Here is a 24,056-nt window from a genome sequence, read left to right as displayed (position 1 = left end):
TGAAGCAACTTCAACATCAGTTTTTGTTTAACTAGAACTCATTAAAGATCTGATAAATAGTTTCTAGAAATGACAAAAAGAAAATTTAAAAGGGCAAATGGTCAATCTTAGTTTACAGGAAAATTATATAATGGTTTAAACCAAAAGAAAGATACAAATAAAAAGAACTACACTCAAATACCATTTTTTACTTAGATTGGCAAACCTCAAAACACAAGATAACAGGTCTTGAGAGAACAAAGAAACAAAGCATTCATAAATTGCTAGAGGCAGCAAAAACTGGTACAACTCAATATGGGCAATTTGGCAAAATTAAGATATGAACCAAAAATATGTCTTGATGAAAGTGGATAAGGGGCTAGAGTCATAGCTCAGCAGTAGAGCGCTTGCCTCTTAATGTGTGAGGCACTGAGTTCAATTCCCAGCACCGCATATAAATAAGCAAATAAAATAAACAACTAAAAAATATTTAAAAAAAAAAAAGAAAAGAAAGTGGTTAAAAATAAAAGCAACCACTGAAAAGAATGAGGAAGTACTTGATACAGATATGAAAATCTCAAAGACATTTGGTAAATTTAAAAAGGCATGGAAATAATTCAAATTAAATTGTTTCAAAGACATGCTACAGAAGTGTATGCGGTGCCATGTTGAGGGGGAAAGCACATCAGCTAACTATATATGCAATGTATAAATATTGATGGGTATACCAAATATATAAATTATATATGTACATGTACATATTTCTTTATTTATGAATGGTTATCTTTTAAGGTTTTTATTTTTTAAAAAAGTAAATGACAGCGAAGTGCATTACAATTCTTATTACACATATACAGCACAATTTTTCATCTCTGGTTGTATATAAAGTATGTTGACACCAATTCATGACTTCATACATGTACTTTGATTAATGATGTCCATCACATTCCACCATCTTTGCTAATCCCTTGCCCCCTCCCTTTCCCTCCTTATGAATGGTTATCAAAAGGAGATGTCAGTGACCAATGAACAAAAGCAGGATGGAAATTTCACTGTTCATCCTTTTATATCTTTTGAACTTGGCCCATCTGAATGTGATAGTTACAAAAAAAATTGTATTTTCATGGAAACACTAATTAATGAGCTAAGTCCAACATCCAAAATAGGGCAAGCCTATAAGATCTCTCTTAAAAAATGCAGTAAAAAGGGAAATACCACATTCATAATCCTCTTATCCTATCTAAGAAATACACAAAAACATGCCCAAAGATTCTCAAAGGGTCTTCTGTTGTTGTTTTGTTTTGTTTTGTTTTCTGGATCTTTAACTTACAGGACACATAAACTACAGATAAGCCAAACTGGGGGGGAGGGGTGAAATCACATTATTTAATCTCTACAGTTAAGATTAGAGAGTAAATAATAATATAATGACAGTAGATTAACATTAAATATCCCTGTACAGTTTTATCATATTTATAAACATTATTAGGAATCATTATTTGAAACTGCTGCAGCATACTCACACCAACACATTGACCTACAAGAAAGACATCTAACACTTTTAGGTAACACTCAAAATAGAAGGTTTCCAATGAAAGGAAATCAAAAGTAGTTGATAGTTTTGTGAAACAAAAAACAATATAGGAGTTGGGGGTTTAGCGCAGTGGTAGAGCCCTTGCCAAGCATGAAAGGCCCTGAATTTGATCCTCAGAACCACACACACAAAAAAAAAAATCTATAGACCATTTTTATAATCCCTTCATTTCTGAATAATATGTTTGAATATGAAAGTTTCTCAATTTCCTACAAGCAATGCAGTAAAATTCATTATGATTATTATCATTTTTAAACACTGGCAGCTTGTCCATAAACCACAATAGTTACTCAAAAGTTAAATATGAAGGTTTCATATGATCCAGAAAATTCCATTTCTAGGTACATACTCAAAACTGAAAACAGATATCCATCCACAAAAACTTGTACCTAGATATTTACAGAATTATTCAAACTAGCCCCCCAAAAATGAAAAACTCAAATATCCATCAAAAGACCATGTGTTTGGGGAGGGGGACTAGTAGATTCATAGAATGGAACATTTGCCACCTATAAAAAGGAAAGAAATGTTGATACATAACCACCACAATGTGAATGGGACACTGGAAACACTGAAAAAGGTGAGACACAAAAGGCCACCTACTATATGATCCCATTTATATGAAATATCCAGAAGAAGCAAATCTAAAAAAAAAAAAAAAAACAGAAAATAGATCAGTTGCTTGGGAATGGAGGGATCAAGGGGAAATGGAAGTTACTGCTAATGAGTGCAAAGTTTCTTTTTGTACTAATAAGAAATGTTCAAAAATTGGGGTGATGATGACTGTACAATTCTGTGAATACACTAAAGATCACTGAATTGTAGAATTTAAATGATTAAATTGTCAGATAAATTATATCTTAATAAAGCTATTTATAAAAAAGCAAACTTCTTGCTCTTCATAAATTACATCTTTTCCAAATTACTAAACCCAGTCACTCTTTTCTTAATCTTCTGCTTGCAACTTTCAATTCTCTAGATCACCTGCTCTCCTTTGGCAAGCATACCAATCTAGTAAACTAGCTCTCATGATCCCTCTGACTTCATTCTCAAATATCTCCTTTAGAAATTTTATGCACTGGGGGAAATTTCAAAACTATCCTCTCAGCAAGTCAGATGATTCCTAACACTTTTTTTTTTTTCCTGGACAGCTCAAACTTGACTTTCCTTTTTCTCCTCCACACAAATATCTAGTCTTTTTACCACATTATTCTATTTTTCTTACTAGCATTACCCTTTCCTAACTCACCTTAAAGTCATCTGGGGTCTGGGAGTGTAGAGCACTTGTCTAGTATAAACAAGTTAGTTCCTGGGTGGATGCCCAGCACTACAAAAAAAAAAAAAAAAAATCCCTTAAAGTCATTTTGGACTCACCCAAGTTTTCAAATCTTATAGGCTTCCTCCAGCATTTTTCTTATCTTGACCCTTGTTTAGCCTATACACTTTTTAGCATAATTTTTACAACATTTGTACTTTTCTTCCCAAATACAAGCTATCATAAAGCAACTATCTATAAAAGGCTGCCAAAATAAATCTCATAAAGAATAATTCCAATTAAAACAAATACCATGCCAAAAAACATGAGTAGACATTATATAAAAGAGGCAATATAAACTGGATATTCAATATTTAAGAAACAATATTCAAAGAAATACTAACAATGTACTGGCAGGATGAACTAATGTAACCATTGAAAAGGAATTTGTCAGTAAGTAGCAAGAGCCTTAAAATGTATAATATTGTATATACTATCTTTCCAGAGATACTCTATATAGGAACTAGTCTATACAGACACAGTTAATAGTACCATGGATACCCCTAAGGAAAATTAGGAGACTGAGGAGCAAGGATGAAGGGGAAAGTTGATTTTCTAATAATGTTTTGCATGTGAATATTTTGCTCAGTATTAACTATTGAATAGAGACTATTTAACTTTGACATCTCTGAGACCAAGATGAATGTTAACTAACTTGAACATCAAGGCCAGGAAATAAAATCATAATAAAACATTGTTTTGTTTTTGTTTTTTTAACTCCAGAGACCTACATGGCACTACTTTAAGGTTTAAATCTTGACCTCATGTCTCTCAATGGTTTATTATTTTTCTAATGCATGTGATAACACCTTTTTCTTTAAACCATTTAGAAAACTACCAAGTCATGTTAGTTTGGAGTTCAGGTTTTTCACTCTAGCTGTGTTTAGTCTTTCAGAAGTGGTCTAAGGAGGAAGGAAGTCATCTCACAGCAGAAAGCTTTTACAGAAATTCAACCCTTAAACCATTTCAACTGATGAATAAGGAACCTAGTGTTGTTGATTTTAATCTCCTGTCAATGCAGGTTTAATGCCTAATTAAATGAGCTCCAGAACATCTCTGACCCATTAATTCCACTTCTGAGAATATTTTCTACCAAAATTTTAAACACAGAAAGGATTTTAAGTCTTCTATGCTGTGTTTAACATAGAATACAATTTTTTTTTTTAAATCTGGGAGCAACCTAAAAATTCAACACAGAGTTATGGTTAAAACAATGATTCATACATTTATGGCCAATTAATTTTCAACAATGGGACTATGATATTTGATAGAAAATGGCACTCTTTTCAACAAATGCTGTTGGGGAAACTAGATAGCCACCAGCAAAAGAATAATCTTTTTTTAAAAATATTTTTAAAAAGATTGTAGATGGAAACAATACCTTTATTTTATTCATTTGTTTTTATGTGGTGCTGAGGATCGAACCCAGTGCCTTACATGTGCTAGGAAGTGCTTTACCACTGAGCTACAATCCCAGGCCCAAAAGAATGATCTTGATAACTAAATTATTTAAATTTAAAAAGAGGGCTGAGGGGCTGGGATTGTGGCTCAGTGGTAGAGCGCTTACCTAGCACGAGTGGGACCAGGGTTCGATCCTCAGCATCACATAAAAATAAAGGCATTGTGTTGTGTCCATCTACAAAAAAGATTTCTCTCTCTCTCTCTCTCTCTCTCTCTCTCTCTCTCTCTCTCTAAAAGAAAAAAAAAAGAGGGCTGGGGTAGTGACTCGGCGGTAGAGTGTTTGTCTCCCACATGTGAGGCACTGGGTTCGATCCTCAGCACCATGTAAAAATAAATAAACAAAATAAAGGTATTGTATTCATTTACAACTAAACAAAATATTTTTTAAAAAATAAATTAATTAAAAAAGAATAAACTTTTTGAATTCCTATTTCATACTATATACCAAAATTAATTAGAAATGGATCAAAATCTAAACATGAATGAAGATATATAAAATTCTTAGAAGGAAACAAAGGGGTAAATATTTGTGACCATGGTTTTAGCAATTATTTATTAGATATGACACCAAAACCACAAGCAACCAAAGAGACAAAAATATGTAAACTGGACTTCACCAAACTTTAAACTTCTGTATTTCAAAGGATACTATCTGAAAAGTGAAAAGACAATCCACAATATGGGAGGAAATATTAATATTGCAAATCAGATATCTGGTGAGGCACTGTTATACAGAATATAGAAAGAATTCATACAGATTACACTACTGGTGTGACTGCACCATGTTCAGCCAGAGGAAGGAGAAGTTAAGCTCCATTTGTGTACAATGTGTCAAATGCATTCTAATGTTATGTATAACTAATTGGAACAAATGTTTTTAAAAGAACTCATACAACTTTAAAACAAGACAACAAACAAGATTTCTTCATAGATATACAAAGAGCCACTAAGCACATGAAAAGATACTTAAGATTATTTGCCATCAGGGGAATGAAAAGCAAAACTACAATAAGCTATAATTTCATAAACACTAAGATGTGTATAATCAAAAAGACAGATAAATGTTAGCAAGAATATGGAGAATCATAACCTCCATAATCTGCTCAAAAATTTAAACAAAATTACCATACAATTCCATTTCTAGGTATATACCCAAAAGAACTAAAAACATAGCTGCACAAAATCTTGTACAAAGATGTTTATAGAATTATTCAAAGTAGCCAAAAAGTGGAAACAACCCAAATATTCATCAACTGAGGAAGCATGAACAAAGTGTGGTATGTTCATATAATGGCATACTATTCATCAATAAAAAAAAGAATGGGACTGGAGATGCTCAGTGATAGAGCACTTTTGCCTCTGTGAGGCCATGGGTTTTATTCCCAGCACCATCCTTCCCAAAAAGAGAAGGAATGAAGTAATGATACATAGTCATGGATGAACCCTGAAAACATTGTTACCTGAAAGAAGCCAGGCACAAAAGGACAACTAGTATATAAATCTATTTACTTCAAATGACGAGAAAAGGAAAATACATACATATAGAAAGTAGATTAGCAGTTACAAGGAGGCATATTCTAAAGACTATAATGGGTACAGGATTTCTTTTGGAAGTGAAGAAATGTTCTGGAACTAAATAGTAGTGATGTGTGTACAGCTTTCTAAATACACTAAAAAACATTGGAATTTATAAAGTAAAAGGATGCATTTTATGGTATGTGAATTATATCTAAGTAAGAAAAAAACCAAACCAATAATCTATCCATACAATGGATACAATATATATAAATTGTCCTTTTTAGTTATAACCATATTTTACACACACAATGATCATAAATAGGCTAATGTTCATTTTAAAAAACTAAAAAGAATTAAAATGCTGGTTTGCTGTAACTATAGGTGATCTCTTTTTAAATATTTTTGCATTTCCATATAATCTTTAATAACCATTGCCTTTTGTAAGTTGCGGAGAGGGGGAATCTTTATTTGCAACAAACAACAAAGTATTGAACTCCCAGGGCTATAATTAAAAATTCCTTAGCTTACAATTCAAAGATCTCACTCACATCGTCCCCAATATATCTTCCTTTTCCCTACAGAAGTGAAATAAGGACTCCCTCCTTCCGGAAACACGATGTCCTCTATTTTCAGACACCTCCAGCTCCTGCTTTTCACTCTCCACTCCAGCAGTTTCCTCTACTCAGTCCCTTCCTTCTCATCCCCCTTAACAGTTAAATGTTAATGTCCCGCAGGACTCTAACCAGGCCTATACCCAGGGCTACTAGAACCCCACCCGCCCATCAGGACTAGAGCACATCCTCTAAGGTCTCTACCACTCTCTGGGGACTCCGAGACACCTCCAGCCTGAGAGTGCAAAGTGGGTAAAAGACTGCGAGAAGCCCGCAGTCTTCCCTGGACAGGCGCTGAGACCGCCAAGCAAGAGACAAGGCTGGAAAGGGACTGGAAAGGTACTTGGCAAGGGCCCCACGCGCGACCGAGAATAGGGAATGAAGAACATCCTGGGCCCCCTCCGCTAGCCCAGGGCAGGGGGCGTCCTGTGCATCGGCCCCGCCAGCTCAGAGAGAGACGTCCCAGCGAGCCTGCGAGGCCCACACAGACAGCTGCGCGGAGCCGGCAGCGGCGCGGACAGTGTGAGAAAGAGGGACACTCACCCGCGTCAGCCTAGAGCCCTTACTGCACCGGAAGTAGTCACCCGCCCGTTGCCAGGGTGAGGAAGCGGGAGTGACGTGTAGCCTTCCCATTGGTCGCTAGCAGTACCACGTGGCCCGGAAGCAGCTGCACCACGCGCTGCTCTGATTCCGTCTTCTGGTCCACAGCGGCTCACCTGGCCTCAGAGGTGCGATCTGAACTCCGCTTTGGGCCTCGTTTTTTGAGGTGCGCAGGCGCCGTTCTGTACGTCTCTCGTGACTACGCTCCAAGATTAAAACTTGCAGGCCTGTGTGTGTATATGAGTAGAGTGGTTATCTGATTAACTCTACAATAGGAAGTGAAATTAAACTGACCATCATTAATTGAGGTGTCACTTAAGAACTCCGTTTTTTCCCATTTTTGCAGACTACTTATACAGTACGGGAAAGTAAGGTACTGCTGAATTGCGTATGAAAGGAGGGAGTCAACCTTGCCCTAGGGAAAGGAAGGGGTGGGTGGCCTTAATTTTACTGTCTAGAGTCTAATACTATGACTCAGTAACATTTGTGTAATCCAATTAATGTTTCTTTGAAACTCTAAGCATGAATCTTTTTAACATGTAGCCACCTTGAAGCTTGTCTTGGTGAAGCAGAGTTTGTTTGGAAGGAGTGTTGGGACTGTCAGGCTGTGTCCCCCTTATCCAAAGTGCTTGGGACTGCAAGTATTTTGAATTTCAGAATATTTTCATGTACATAATGAGACAATTTGGGGATAGTACACAAATCTAAACTCAAAATTCGTTTATGTTTCATATGCACCTTATGCACATAGCCTAAATCTCTTTATATATTACTTTAAATAATTTTATTCATAAAACAAAATTTCATAATGTGGAATAAACTTTCATGTCATGTCTTGTTGGTGTTCAAAAAAGTTAAGATTCTGAAACATTTAAGATTTCTGCTTTTTAGATAAGAGATGCCCAACATATACTTTTCTACATGAGACCAGCAGCTTTAGCATCCTCTGTACTCTCACTAAAAAAATATGCAAATTCTTGTGCCTCATCTCAGACTTATCCAAATCAAAAACTTTGGGTTTGGGACCCAAGGATCTGTTTTCAAGCTCTTTAGGTGATTCTGATGCACCAAAATTTTGAAAACCACTGAACTAAAGGGGCTTCTGCTTAACCAAGTTATAGAAATGGGCTGGAGAGGTTGATAAATACAGCTCCACTGAAGGGAGAGAAGCAACCAAGACTTTGATCCTTACACTGATCAAAAAGGCACCAGGAAAGTAGTTTGAGACTGAGATGGGAATGAGTCCCTGGAACTGATTTTCATTCTGGTATTCCTAGATGAAAATATCTGCAAATTGTAAAGATTTCTCAACTACTAATAATCACAAATCTATATTTAATAATTTTTGTATTACCTGATGTTTTTCTGCTAATATTTTTCTCTATGAGCAAAAATATATATAAAATAGTATATTGTGAAATTTATCAATGAAAACAAATTTAGATTTGAAAGGGAATGTATGAAAGTGGTTTAACTTTAAAACAGTGTCCTCATACTTAAACCAAAAAAAGATAGCAGGCACTGTGGAGCTTAACAGAAAGTCTTCTAGAGCCAAGAGAATCTGGGTTCATATCACAGTCCTGCCCCAATTTTGTCCCCTTGAACACTTTTTCTGTGACTGAGTTTCTACATTTGTAAAGTGAGGATGATAATAGTATCTTTCAAAAAGTTGTGTGGAATAAATAAGTAAACATAAGAAGTACTTAGAAAAGTATTAGACCCTTAGTAGTATTTATAATAGTTTGGATCTGTAATGTTCCCCAAAGGCTCCTGTGTTGAAGGGTTAGTCCTCAGCTTGTGGCACTATAGGAGCCATAGAAACTTGAGGAAATGGAGCCTCATTGGAAGAAGTATCACTAGGAGTGTGCCCTTGAAAGAAGTATTGAGATCATGGCTGCTCCTTCCTCCCACACACATACCTACCCCTCTCTCTCTCTCTCTCTCTCTCTCTCTCTCTCTCTCTCTCTCTCTCCCCCCTTCCACCTCCCCCCCTCCCCCTCCCTCTCTCTCTCTCTCTCTCTCTCTCTCTCTCTCTCTCTCTCTCTCTCTCTCTCCCCCCTTCCACCTCCCCCCCTCCCCCTCCCTCTCTCTCCCTCTCTCCCTCTCCCTCTCTATGTCTTTCTCTCTGTGTCTTTCTCTCTTCCTGGACACCATAAGGTGAGCAGTTTTCCTTCACCAGTCCCTTCTGCCATGATATACTGTCCTCTGGAGGCCCAGAAACAGTGCCATATGACCATGGACTGAAACCTATGAGACTGTGAGCCAAAATAAATCTTTCCTTCTTTAAGTTGATTTTCTCAAGTATTTCATCACAGAAAGCTAACATAGTAATCAATTAATGTTACTTTTAAAATACAAAATCTCCATTAAATGCAGACTCATTAGCTTGAAATTTGTAAAGAATCAAACTTCTCAAATAAATGGCACACAAATATTTAACTTTAAAAATGTCCAGTTCTGTGAATAATTATTATTAAAATTGGGAAAATAAATTATTGTATTATTGGGAGGTGAATTCTGTATAAAATGTGGGTTTATTCATTCAACAGATAATTAGACACTACACAATAGTGAGAGGTGCTAGAAAAATGAAAATCTGAAAAGAGGATTGGAGGATAAAAAAGCATACTCAATCCCAGAAGCCAAGCACACAGCCCCAAGATGGGACCACTAAAGTACAGGTATACCAGCCACAGGTGTACATATAAAGACAAAAGAGGCAAAACTTGTCCTCAAGTATGAAGTTTAGATGAAAGACATACTATCTACATAAATATGTAATTCAGCCATTCTCAAAGTGTGGGCTAGGGTTGAGTATGAATCCCCAGATCATTTCAAGAGATCTTTGGTGATAAATTTACATTTTAAAATACTAATATGCTCATTTACCTTTTTTGTTCTCTCATGAAAGTAAAATGTTCAAAAAGTTCATAGATAGGAGTTCAAATTTCATATTGCAGCTAACCTTTGAGAAACTGACACTAGACAAGTTTTACTATATCAAACAAGAATATTCAAAGTTATCCAATAAAGCTGTTAAAATACTCCTTCCTTTTCCACTTATAATTGTGAGAATGAGATTTCTTTATATTTCAACCAGCACAACATATCACATCAAATTGAATGCAGAAGCTGAAATGAGAATCCAGCTGGTTTCTTTAAGTGAATTTGCATAATGCAAAAAATAACACTTCTCTCACATTTTGTTTTGGGGAAAATATATTTATTCTTCATTAAAATATATTATTCATGTTAGCATGTAATTGTCTCTTTTATTTAATTTTTTTTACATTTCAGCTTTGAATATAATAAATATAGGTAGGAATAACCTACATAACAAAAGCATTGCCGTACTCTCTTACTTTTTTAGGAGTATGAAGGTATCCTGACACATGACAACTAAATGCAATAGGTTATCCTGGATTGGATTGTCGCTGAGGAAAAAAAAATGGTATAGAAGATTATCAAAGCATTTGGTATAATTTGAATGTAGATTGCATATTAGATAAGAACACTGAATCAGTGTTTAATTTCCTAATTTTGTTGAGTACATAGTACTTGATTATAAAAATGTACTTTTTCTTTGCAATTATATTTTTAAAAGTTTAAAAGGGGAAATTTCTGTAATACATTCCCTTATGATTTTATAGTGGAGACAAAAATGATAAAGCAAATGTGACACATTAGCAATTGGTGATTTGAGCTGAAGGTTCTATGGGAATTTTTCTTAATGATCTTGCAAATTTGTGTGTGTAAATTTAGTAAAGATTAAAATTGGGTGGTATGCATTGACACATGCCTGTAATCCCCACTACTTGGGAGGCTAAGGCAAGGAGAATTACAAGTTCAAAGCCAGCTTGGGCATCTTAGTGAGACCCTACATCAAAATAAAATATAAAGGGCTAGAGATATAGCTTGTTGATAGAGCACTTTCCCAGCATTTGTGAAGCCCTGGGTTCAATCCCAGTACCCTTACCCCCCAAAGAAAATAACTAATTAAAAAGGATTTAGGGCTTGGGATGTAGCTCAGTTATGGAGTGCTTGTCTAGAATGCATGAGCCCCTGGTTCAATCCATAGTAACACACACACACACACACACACACACACACACACACACACACACAAATGTCTTAAGACCAAAATGTTGGAAAAACGTTGTAGTCACCCCCATTCATACTTAGCCTGGATTCCTAGTTTTATGAGGTAACTTTGAGGTTTTTTGTTTTGTTTTGTTTCCCTGCTATTAACTTCAGGAAGGGAGAAATGGGGAAATTTATTACATAGTAAATAGTAACAAGTTATTATTTAGCAATAGTAACTGAAGCAGATTTTGTTACTTAGAAGTGAGATGAATATCATAACAAAATAACAAAGTGAAGGATGTAACTTCAGCTTTAGGACCAAGTGAAGTAGCAAGGATGCCAAGGGAACCTAAAGGAGCATGTTAGCAGAAGTCTCAGAGGTGTTCAGGAGGCTGTGGATGAGGAATTAAAGAGAGCTAAGCTAGAAACTGGAGGAAAATACCCTTGTTATGTAGTACCAGAAAGTCTGACCCAGGCTTCTGAGGGACAGGGAGAAAACAAAAACCATTCCTATTGTTACTTTTCTGAATTACCCCCAGAATCCATGAGCATTAACAAAAAAGGGAGGGGGGTCCTTTGTGCCATTACATTGGGATTATTTTCTTACACAGCAATATTAATAGGCACAGACAGGAATAAAAGAAAGTGAAAGGGTTTTAAACAAATACATATCTCCATTTCTTTTTTTTTCTTTTTTCTTTTTTTCTTTTTCTCTTGCAGTACTGGGGATTGAACTCAGGGTCACTTTACCACTGAGTTACATCCTCATCCCTTTTTTTCCTTTAATATTTATTTTTTAGTTGTAGTTGAACACAATACTTTTATTTTACTTATTTATTTTTATGTGGTGCTGAGGATCAAACCCAGGGCCTCACACTTGCTAGGCAAGCATTCTACCACTGAGCCACAACCCCAAATCCATATCTTCATACCTTTTTATTTTTATTTTAAGATGGTCTTGCTAAGTTTCCCAGGCTGGCCTCAAACTTGGATTTTCCAACCTCAGCCTCCTGAGACACTAGGGTTATGCCACCCTGTCTGGTTTCCCTTCCATTTCTTGGACAACATCGTAACAAACTGTATTCTCAGAATTTATCTACATTTTAATAATCACCTCCCAATGCTGCTCTGCACATTTGCCATTCTCTGGTGGCTTAATATGGTTAAGTAACAAAATTCTATCTAACCCCCATTCAGACTCAATTTTCAAATTTCTAACCTGTATCAGACGCACTATCTCTGGGTTTTATGAAATTAGGAATGAACAGTTATCTATCTAATCAACTCACTCAAAATATTAAATATGAAAGGTCTCTACTAGCAAATCTCACTCAGGAAATATCTTGTTATCTCCCCCCCCTTCTTGTTACTTAGTAGGCAGCTGAAAAAATTGCTTACCTTATCTCCAATAATGTTTAGGCTGGATATAGTGGCATACATGTATAGCCCCAGCAACTTAGGAGGCTGAGGCAGGAAGATTGCGATTCCAAGGCTTGCCCAGGCAACATAGAGAGACCCTGTCTCAAAATAAAAATTTTTAAAAGTTCTGAGGATGTAATTAGTGGCAGAGCACCACTGGGTTCAATCCCCAGTACCACAAATGATGATGCTAATGGTGATGGTGATGATGTCATCTGCTGCATCTCCATCCTTGTACCCTTGGTCAACCTCCTCTGTCATAGTTCTCTGGGAACCTCTGTCCAGGTATTATATCCTGGAAAACACTATTTCAGTCAGCCTTCTGTATTTTTTTCTAGCATTTATACTGTGTTAGATATTGTAAGTTATTTAAAGATGATTTAAAGTATACAGGAAGATGTGCACTGGTTAAATCCAAAAAGTATACCATTTTACTTAAGGGACCTGAGCATCCTCAGATTTTTTTTTTTTATCTGCTGGGGATAGAGGCACAATCCTGAAAGCAGTCTCTTAACACTATGTTAACATTTGTGCCAGAAATCCTAGAAGATGATAGCATGGTATATTTTTTTTCAGTTGCTGCATAACAAGTAACCACAAACTTAGTTGCTTAAAACAACACAAATTTCATCTATCACAATTTGTGTGTGCATCTGTGTGTGTCTGTGTGTGTTTACTGGAAATTAATCGTAGGGGCACTCTACCACTGAACCTGCCCTTTTTATTTTGAGACAGGGTCTTGCTAAATTGCCCAGGCTGGCTTCAAACTTGCCTTCCTCTTGCCACAGCCTCCCAAGTAGGATTTCAGGTATGCACTACCACACTGGCTCATCTTTCACAATTTCTATGGGTCAACTCTCCAGGTCTCTACTCAGATCTTATAAGGCTGAAATTGGGGTATCAGGTAGGACCAGCTGTAGAACTCTTAGCAGCTTTGATCATCTTGAAGGTCAGCAGGCAAAAGCCTCTCTGATTTTTCTGCCTTCCAAGGGACTCACCTGATTAAGTCAATCCCCACAGTATAAATTTCCCTTTTGATAAACATAAAGTTAATGATTAGTAGCCGAGTTTCAGGAGTGATATGTATTATGTTAAAGGAGAGAAGATCATGCAGGGTATATATAACCATCAAGGGTGGCAATTATCTTAGAACTTTACCTACTAAATGGATGAAAGAAAATTTCAACAATAGATGGACTACAACAATCCTATAAGCAAACCTATGTTAAACAGATGTTATCTTGACTGCCCGGCATGAAAGCCTCCTTATTCTGTTAAGGGAACCACACTTCACTTTCATTGACTGCCTCATTATTTGCATCCAGTGTTAGCAAGACTGTCAGGTTGCTCCACATTTGCCTTACCAAGGGGTGGACAAGTGATTCATGCTACTCCTTGCCAGAATTAGAATCTTGATAGGAATAACAAAAAGGATAAAAGCAGTTGATATTCATCCAACATAGCTACCCGATTCCCTTTGCTGTTTCAGTACTTGCCTTTTTCCAAAGTTTTCTTTAGTTTTTCTTTCAGTTATATAAGCTATTCCCTGTTCTTCCAACAAATTCCTTTCTTTTTCTGTAATTTGTAAAACTTTTAGCGGGAGAAATAAACCAAAGATTACTTGACTCCCACTTCAAACCTTGATGATAACAAATGCATAGTCCTCAGAGTCCTAACAAAGACTTATAAGGCCAAAGATGGCCTTGACTGACTGGTTGTCACATATTTGTCTGCCTATGTCATCGCCCCTCATTCATAGGGCAACACAAGTGAGTTTCCTGAGCAGCAACTGTCTTGCCTCTTTGTAGTTTAACTTAGCATCTTTCTTTGCATCCTTATCACTTAACTTTTTATTGTACTATTTAAATAGTGCCACCTTTTCTCACAAAATAAGACTTTCTCATAAAAGGAGTCATTAAATGAGCCTGACTAAACCAGAAGCAATGTCAGCATTTTACTGCCTTTACCCTTTCAATCAAACCCCTTCTCTTTCTCTAGTGCTCTCCCTGCTTTATCTCTGTCAGTAGAATGTAACCCCATCTAACTGTTTATAATTTTTCTCACTTATTTTGATTGTTGATCAATGAGGACAGGGATCTAATTATATATTTTTAACTGATGTTAAATCATAAATACAGAAAAGTTCATCTTGATGACACTTTAATAAAGTAAACATACACAGTAGATAGTTACTTCTCCGATCAAATTAAAGAAATTATGACTTCACCCGAGGGTAATCTTGACTCTGACACAATACATCAATTTTCTCTGGTTTTAAACTTCATTTAAACAAAATTTTATAGTATGAACTCATGTTCATCAATATCATGCTTTGAGATTAGTCCATATTGTGGGTTCATTCTTATTATTTCTGGTACATCATTGTGACTATTTATTCTCTACACTTAGGTGTTATCCAGTTTCAAGGTTGTTATGATTTGAATTGTCTCCCAGTAAAATATGTTGGTGTCCTACCCCCAGGTTCCTGTGACAAGGACAGAGTCTTTACAGATATAATCAAGTTAAAATGAGGTCATCAGATTGGGCTTATAATTCAATATGAACTAATGTTCATATAAGAAGAAGGAAATTTGGACAAAGACACATAAAGAGAGAACAATATGTGACAACAGAGGCAAGGACTGGAATGAAGCAGGTAATCCAAGGAACTCCAGGGATATACAACCACCACCAGAAACTAGGAAGAGACTCTTGATTTGTGACTCTACTGATACCTTGAATTTAGACCCTGCCCCCCAGAACTATGACAGAATAAATTTCTCTTATTTTAAACCACTCAGTGTGTGGTACTTTATCATAACAGTCTTAGAAAACTAATATAGGGCTATTATATAGTGCTGCTGTGAATATTCTAGAGCCTGTCTTTTGCTATTCCTATGTATACATTCTGTATACTCAATTCTAGAGGTTGACTAAGCTCAGGTGAGCAGTGTTGTCTTAGGGTCTCTCATGAGCATTTCTAGTTATATGGCAGCTGGGTTTGAAGTCCTCTCAAATATTTCTTCACTAACATGTTTGAAGCCTGAGCTAGAATAGCTAGAAAATGTGGGGGTTGGTTGGGCATATCTCCCTCGCCCCATCTCTCCCTCCCTCCCCATGCAGACTCTTCATATGACTTGGGCTTCCTCATAATCTGGAGGCCAAGCATAGTTGGACTTCTTACATGGCAGCTGACTTTCCCCAACATGAGCATTCTAAGGAAAAATAATTGAAAATTGTCAGTTTTCTTAAAATGGACTGAAAATTTGCAGTGTCACTCTTACCACATGAAAGTCAAGTCAAAGACCAACTTAGATTTAAAAGGATGAAAAAGGTGCCCACCTGTTGATGGGAGGAGTAGCATGAATCTACAGGGAGGAAATAATCAATAGTGATATTCTTAGAGACAAACTGCCATACTCAATAAGGGTTTAACAGTTGCATGTTGTTGCATGTGGTAGCACATGCCTGTAATTCCAGTGACTTGGAAGGTGGAGGCAGGAGGATTGCAAGTTTGAAGCCAGCCTCAGAAATTTAGCAAGACCCTATCTCAAAAAATAAAAAAGTACTGGAGATGTACCTTAGTGGTAAAGCAAACCTGGGTTCAATTCCAGTATTAAAAAAAAAAAAGTTACATATGATCAAGATCCCTTTGATTAAGTATAAAGAAAAATATGATTTTATTAAAAAGATGTGGGTAGCTTACAAAATCAAAGGGAAAAGTCACAGAAAAGATAGGAGTCAGAGAAGTTCAAGCTATGCAGCTCATACTAATGGACAGGCTTTTCAACACAAAACGTCAGGATTAATCAGCTTAATCTGTTTCTGGTACTTGTCTCACTGCTCAAGATTCAAATTCTAAGGTAAAAATATTTACAGCATAAGTTGGATAATGTGTTCAAATCTCATCCAAAAGAACATAATCCCAATAAAACTGCATAAAATGGGAGAAGATCATTTAGAGACAATTTCCAAGAGGAAGGACTTTAATGCTAGGCTGCATAGGCAGAAAACACTTATTTTCCAGGATGTTCTGTGTGTAAATTTGCCTAAAATAAGAGGTCTGGTCAGAATTTTCCCCTTGCCTATAATTTTATTTCCCAAACACCTACCTATGCTATATTGTCTATTTCTGTGATTTTAATGCAGTTTCAGCAAACATACAACATATAATTTGGAATTATTAGCCCTCATTATTTTATGTAGCTTAGAACTAATAACATTTCTTCATCTTTTAGTCTATTTATAAGGAAGAGTACACCTGATAGCATTTGGGGAAAAAAATAATCAACTTCTTTTCTAATGTTTCTCTTAAGTGTGAGGATGACACTGAAGGGAAATAATTTGTATATTAAAATAATATATTTTTAACTTGTATTTGGAAAATTTCAAGTATACAAAATATAAAAGAAAAGAGGATAGTATGATGGAATTCTGTGTTCCAATCACCAATTAACCCATAGTCTATTTGGTTTTATTCAGCTGCCCTCACTTTGTTAGCAGATGTCTCTGGTGCCCAGATCACATTTTGACTGTCTCTGGCTTCAGGCCTGGCAGGCTGCTCCAGCTTGCACTGACTGTCAGCTTTCTTGTCTTTCTGTTTCCTGGCCCAGGGCTATCACCTATTTGCAGTAGTTTGCTCAACGTTGGATGCCTTTGCTCAATGCCTATGCACAGCCTGGAGATGCATGAAAGTTAACACTTTCCTAACGTCAACCTTCTACCAAAGAGGGGTTTAAAGTTCCAGCCATCTGTCCTTCAGGCCAGTTCTGAGAGGCTCCTGTCAACTTCTCACAGTTCTCAGGCTATTGAGTTCCTGCACAATCAATGAGCATCCTTACACTGACTTTTCCTTCTTCCCTACATTACCCTTCACAGTCTCACATTTGCTTCCTATAGTCACCGCCTCCCCCCTCAAAAAAAGAAAAAACTCCCTGCATCTAAGTTCCTGTCTCAGGGTCTATATTTAGGGGGACTCAAGCTATTACTGGCATCTTCTTAACCAATCATAATTTTTGGTTACCATGAAAATCCAGTATTCAGGGCTGGGGCTATAGCTCAGTGGAAGAACGCTTGCCTAGCATGTGTGAGGCACTGGGTTCAATTCTCAGCACCACCCACAAATAAAAAAATGAAATAAACATCAACATCTAAAAAAAAAATTTAAATCCTGTATTCATCCAGCTATTTGTGAGGCTGAGGCAGGAGAATCACCAGACTCTGCAACTTAGCAAGACTGTGTCTCAAAACAAAAAAAAATATATAAAGAGGATGAAGACAGTGATATAGTGCAATGGCAAAACATTTGACTAACATGTGTGAGGCCCTACGTTCAATCCCCAATACTGCAAAAGCAAACAAAAAACAAATCTGATATTCATTTACTTGATGCCCATTTTGTAGACAAGACTCATTTTTCAAGATGCTATCCAATGTGAATAACTGCTGTAGAGATGTTAGTAGCAGTATTATTCTGCTTTTGTGGAGAAATGAGTAGCATTCTCTTTCAATCTTCTTGCTGATAAAAAAAAAAAAATTCTGAGATCCCCCAAATGTAATGCCAAAGCCCAGAGGATGGGAGTTGGGTAGGGAAAAAGTTAAGGGAAGTTAATCAGTTAATGGCTACAGGGAAAAACCAACAAAAGAAAGCTTGACTTAAATCCCATCACTGATAGGCACCAGTACCACCTCACCCTCTTCATATATAAATAGGACTATTCAGGACTGTTAACCCCACCCAATCCAGAATCAACTAATGCCTCTCTTTTTGAACCCCCTTTCCATTCCAAAGCTTTCCCCACTTGGCATAAACCCATTCCTGTTATCTATTGCCAATACAGGTTTGATGTAAATGACATATGTCTTCTCTCCCCAGATTTTCATTATAAAATGTTCTTAGTTCTGGTACAGTGGATATTTTTCCAACTTTTATCTAGCCTTGCTGCCGGTAGTTCGTGGAATCTTGTCCTAGGACCTCGTCCTTTTTCTGGCTAGCATCTATCACAACTTAATAAATCTTTTTATTGCAGAGATCTCTCAGGTCTCAAAAGTTTTGGTTTAATACTGCTTAACTGAAAAGGAGGAAAGAAGAGTGGAATAGAGAAAGGGAAGGAGGGAAGAAAAAGGGAGAGAGAGGAAGGAAGGGAGGGAGGGAAATGAATGAGCTGTTCTTTCTGACAGTTTTTACTACAAAACTCAAATGTACTTTAGAAACTGAACATAAATAACTTCACTCACCTAAACTGAATTCAAAGCTTTACTTCCAAATCCTTACTGCAGCCATTCTAACCCATGGGTACTCTTAAGAGGTGTTAGTAAGTGAATTGGCTGTGAGCACATTGAGACCTGGGAACACACTGAGGCCCCCAGGGAAGCTGAGCCCAGAGGTCCCAGAACTATCATAGCCTAGTGTCTCTAATGGGAAACAGGTGCTCCCAACTGTCACTTACCATCTTTGTGCTCACTGAATGTTTTCAGGCCTGGCTCCTTCAAGACCCATCCAGCTGTACAAACAAACTTTTATCCTCAAGCTTGACTATGTGAGCAGCCAAATCTGTCTTCTCTTAAGAGAGCCTGACTCCTGACTGTGTTGATTCCAAGGTTTAACTCATTAGAATAACAATTAAACTCAGGTGGATTTTTTTCCTCCTTTTCCTTTCCTTTGTAACTTTTAGCTTCTAATTTCTTTATTATCAGGATACCTGCAGTGGTATTAGCTAGTAGCTAATCTATTGAGATTGGGATAACAGATATCTGTTTGAATTAAGAATACATTAAAAGAGAGATGGAGAGTCAAGGTGGGAGATCCTGGATGCTTGCAATCCAGAGGTAACCTCGTGTGCTTGAAAATAGCACTTCACTTGTTTGGGTCTCATTTTCTTTTACAGTTGAAATGAAGGATTAGATTTAGCTGATCTTTAAAAAACTTTCTCATTACCAATACTTTATATAACTTGTCATTTTTATGAATTGTATACATATCCTTTCCTTTTTAAAAAATATTTAATTTTTTTTAGTTGTAAATGGACATATACCTTTATTTATTTATTTATTTATTTTTATGTGGTGCTAAGTATCAAACCCAGTGCCTCACATATGCTAGGCAAGCACTCTACCATTGAGCCCCAACCCCAGCCCCCATATCCTTTCCTTTGACAAATATTTTATGATCATCTATTATGTACATAGCAATCTGATTATGCACTTATAAAATAAAAGCACTGGGAGGTTCCTTAGAGAGCCCAGGCTATGGTAGGCATCTGTTTTCTGCTCTTTCTCCAGTGTCCCTTTCTATTTTTTCCCTGGTAACAACAGTCCCCTGGACCCTGGGAACTGATCCCTACTCCCATGTTATGTGACTTTGCAGGGTCTTCCAGTCACAGCACACTGACAGGCATGTCCATGTAAGAGCAGGTGATCCAGGCCTAGTATTACACACCAACCTCTCAGCTGTCTCAGCTCATGACTCATGCTGAGCCAATCCAAATTGTTCCCTGAATTTTTGGAGAAAGAATCATCTTTCACATGTGGAGTTCCTAAATCAGAAAGAGGTAATATCTGTGACCAGTGTCTTTTCCTGTTACATGGAGAAATTCCATGTGAAACTGGAAAAACTAAGGCCAATGCATAATAAGAAGAGCCAAAAGAGAAATTAGTAATAACCTTGTTTGGAGTTCCCTTCCTCCCATCCAGTTATGTGTATCTCTTCTCCCACCCACCCCCCACCCCGGTTTGAGAAGAAAGCTACCCATTAATTTCAACCAAGACTTCAAATAAGCTTTTTGTTTTAGTATAAGGAAACCAATTCTCAAAGTGTTTGTGAATTATCCAAGGTTGCATTTCATTGAGTAACAGAGCAGGGACCTAGTCACAGAGTTCCTAACTTTCAAACCAGTTCCTTTATCTTCATGGTCTTTCCAACTTTATCTGATGAAAATTTTCAAATATACAAACAAGTTGAAAATTTTTTAAAAAGAGCAAGCACATGATCTTAGTCTATTTTTCACTGCTATAACAGAATATTTAAGACTGGGTAATTTATAATGAACAATTTATTTGACTCTGGGGCCTAGAATGTTCAAGATCACAGAGCCCTATCTGTTGAGGGACTTCCTACTGTGTCATCCCATGACAGATGGAGAAAAGGGAAGATCACATGCCAGGAGGGTGGAGGTGGGAGAGAGAGGAAAAGAAAGAGAGAGAGAGAGAGAGAGAGAGAGAGAGAGAGAGGTCCAATTCATCCTTTCATCAGTAACCCACTCCCTTGATAACTAACCCACTCCTAGGTTAGCAGCATTAATCCTAGTATGAGACCAGAGTCCTCATGACCTAATGACCTGTTAAAGCTCCCACCACTCAACATTTTGGGAGGGAGGGGGGGTTGAGTTTCTAATACATGAACTTTGCATGCCTTATATCTGCCACCTAGATTCTACCATTTTAACTGTACTTGCTTTATCATACATCTATCAGTTTAGTCATTCTGTTTTCAGCCATAAATCTAAATTTTTTCAAAATAAATTATAACCATTTCTCTTTGTGTTGTATCATATCTCAGCTTCATATGCTTAGTGTTATGCAGGTGGAGCTTGGATGAACAAGCTATCTTGTCCCCAAGAATATATGAGAACCCTTCATGGTAAAGGATGTAGTCAGCATAAAAATGTAAGAGGGTTGAGCTGTGATTCAGGGGCCTCTCTAAATAATAGTGGTGAGCCTAAAGAAGTTCCACAATAAATAAGTAAAAATACAAATGGATAAGATAATTTTTGTTAGTGATAAGTATTAAGAAGAAAATAAAGTGGAGTGATGTCGTAGAACATATATATGTGTCAGGAAAAACAATCTTAGAGCAAGTCGGGGACAGTCACATAAAAGAGGTGACGTTTGAATTATATTTCAATGAGGAAAGGTATTAGCCAAGTCAAGATCTGGAGGAACGAGATTCAGATAGAAGGAAGAGCAAATGCAAAGGTCCCAGGATGTTCTAGTGACAGAAAGAAGCTTGGCAAGGTGTCCTCCATCTTCTCTCCCTCATCACAATCACACCATCATCATCAATGCCCTCATTAGGATGGGAAGAACTTGTGGAATATTTCATGATCAGTCATTGAAGTTTTAAGGTGAGCAGAAACTCTACCTCCTCCTCCTACCTCTGTCAGCCAAGTGGTAACTCAGTAATCCTGCCAGTTCTCTCTAGACAAACTTGAACAGCTCTAAGAGTAGTTTTGACACACAGAAGCCCCATGGGCCTAAGAAAAACACTGGTCCTAAATAGGAACATGTTGATCTTTCACAAATTTTGCTGGTCCAAAGAACAGACTCAGATTACATCCCAAACAACTCTTGGTTTCTTGTGCTTCTCTTTTAACATTATAATTGGCAGGCTGTTGGCCAAAACATTGTTAGTTTATCTTGTGTAAATGGTTTAAATATGTGTTTTAGCATTAAAATGATCCAAAACCAACACTTTACATGGCTTTCAAGTGCCTTTTTGACCTGCCCTCAGTGGAAACTAGATTAACTTAAAGCTTTATAAGTGAAATGTCTTAATCTTCTAAGGGACCATTCTGCCTTCAGTGGTTCCAAGATCATGAGATAGGCCTCTTTGGTTTCTTTTATTTTCAGTAACTCTTTTCTTTAATTGTTGAGATATTTGTTCAAAAATGAACTAGAGAACATATGCTTCAAGTTTTATTTTTATGGTTTTTTTAACCATGCCATGAATAATGTCCAAAACATCAATATTAAACCAAATTAATACCATAACTGATCAAGAGAATGTTTGGATCTAGTCTGTGGTCAGTTGCATATTTTTCTAGTCCATTTGTACAAGCATAGTACAATTGGACCCAAAAGTCCCAACTATTCCTAGAACAACCAAATGGAATTTTTTAAAAGCAGAAATTATATATAACATGGTCATTTAAAGCCAGATTTACCACTGGAAAAAAAATATTTCCTGGGAGCAAAGCCATATTTATTAAAAACAAATGTATCTCAAGTACAGAGGTATCTCTTAGAATTTTCAAAATGCAATTTTTTTACAATGTACTTTTATAGCAATATTTCTACAAATGTAGAGCTAGAAAAAATTATGATGTGTACTATTAGTGTTCTACCTAGATCATCTTGGGACCCTTTGGCCATTTTGTGTTAGTCAGCTTTTGATTACTATAATAAATAACTGACATAAATCAACTAAAACAGAGGATATGCTTATTTTGGATCTTCTTTTGAGAGGTTTCAGTCCATGCCCATGTGAACTCATTGCTTTGTGCCTGTGGCAGCACAATGCATCATGGTAGGAGCACTTGGTACAGGAGGTCCATTCACCTCATAGCTGGGTGTGAAAGAAAAAGAGGAAGATGCCAGGGTCCAGGAATCCCCTTTGAGTTCATGCCCTTACTTACCTAACTTTTTCCAACTATGCCCCACATTCTAAAAGTTCTACCACCTGCCAACAGCACCACAGGCTGGGGGCTAGGCCTTCAACACATCAGCCTTTGTGGGATATTTAAGATCCAAACTATAACAATTTCTATATGCCTACTTTGGCTTCTGTGCATTTACTTCTAACAGCTAGCATTTGTGACTCTCTTTGGAGTCCATCACTGGGGCTTCTACAGTCATTTTGCCCACTTTTCTGAGAACTATAAGTGCCTGGGTATTAACAGCCCCATAAGGGGGCCTTTAGTCATCCAGTGGCTGATAATGAAATATAAATGTCCAGCTCCCTATCTTCAAGAAGTACAAACTTGAAGGTTTAAGAATCCCTCTGGAATCAGGCAGAGACTGGAGTTCTGCCTGAAATCACTCCACTTGGCTACTTCTTCTCTGTACTGTCTCCCCAACTCCCTTATCTGTTTTTACCAAAAGTCCTCCTTAGCATGTTACTTGCACACAGATCATCTGCTCTAATACTTTCATTTCATAAATGTTTAACCTGATCTATTTATTAAGATGTACTTGTAGAAGACCTACTATATGTTGGACACAGTTTAGGCCTTAAGTATGGATCTCTATGAAAGTGGAAATGACACAGTCCTTAGACCCAAAGGTCTGTGTTATTTTCTGACAGGGACAGTTTGAGAATCTAGGGCAGGGTCCCGTGTGTGAATTCCTTCATGCATTTCAGTGTTCATTCAGACATTATTAACTAACACTCATGGAAGATGGGAAAGAGAGAAATGTAATAAAGATTGATTGGGAAAATTATGTAAATCATCCAAACCAACTAAAGTAGGCCATTGGAAAAATATCCATGAATTTTCCTGAGTCCAAAAGGGGAAACTTTAAACATTATTATTTGGTTATTAATATCATTTCCTGGGGCTGGGGATGTAGCTCAAGCGGTAGCACGCTCGCCTGGCATGCGTGCCGCCTGGGTTCAATCCTCAGCACCACGTACAAAGATGTTCTGTCCGCCGGAAACTAAAAAATAAATATTAAAATCCCCCCCCCCCCTCTCTCTCTC

General features: G+C 37.0%; 1 protein-coding gene and 1 long non-coding RNA gene across 30 annotated transcripts in view; one reads left to right on the top strand and one right to left on the bottom strand.

The window, feature by feature from the left end:
* Window positions 1-7,139, bottom strand: part of Tasp1 (taspase 1) — a 288,360-nt gene extending 281,221 nt beyond the window's left edge. For 23 of the 29 annotated variants that reach the window (XR_005728944.2, XR_005728942.2, XR_013439542.1 and 20 more), the window contains exon 1: window positions 7,022-7,139. The gene's annotated coding sequence lies outside the window, so the exon portion shown is untranslated. Of the gene's footprint in view, window positions 1-2,176; window positions 2,218-2,822; window positions 2,901-6,415; window positions 6,564-7,021 lie in introns of those variants that run through there. The other 6 variants (XM_078051391.1, XM_021723148.3, XM_078051393.1 and 3 more) reach the window with 6 other exon arrangements.
* Window positions 6,651-15,376, top strand: LOC144378049 (uncharacterized). The gene is made up of 2 exons (XR_013439544.1): window positions 6,651-7,244; window positions 15,062-15,376. It is a non-coding gene; the product is annotated as an uncharacterized LOC144378049 (long non-coding RNA).
* The last annotated feature ends 8,680 nt before the right edge of the window (window positions 15,377-24,056 follow it).

Source organism: Ictidomys tridecemlineatus, chromosome 5, assembly GCF_052094955.1.
Source record: "Ictidomys tridecemlineatus isolate mIctTri1 chromosome 5, mIctTri1.hap1, whole genome shotgun sequence".
Classification (NCBI taxonomy): Eukaryota; Metazoa; Chordata; class Mammalia; order Rodentia; family Sciuridae; genus Ictidomys; species Ictidomys tridecemlineatus.
Note: the sequence above shows the minus strand (reverse complement) of the source record. Positions and strands in the feature narration are given on the sequence as shown.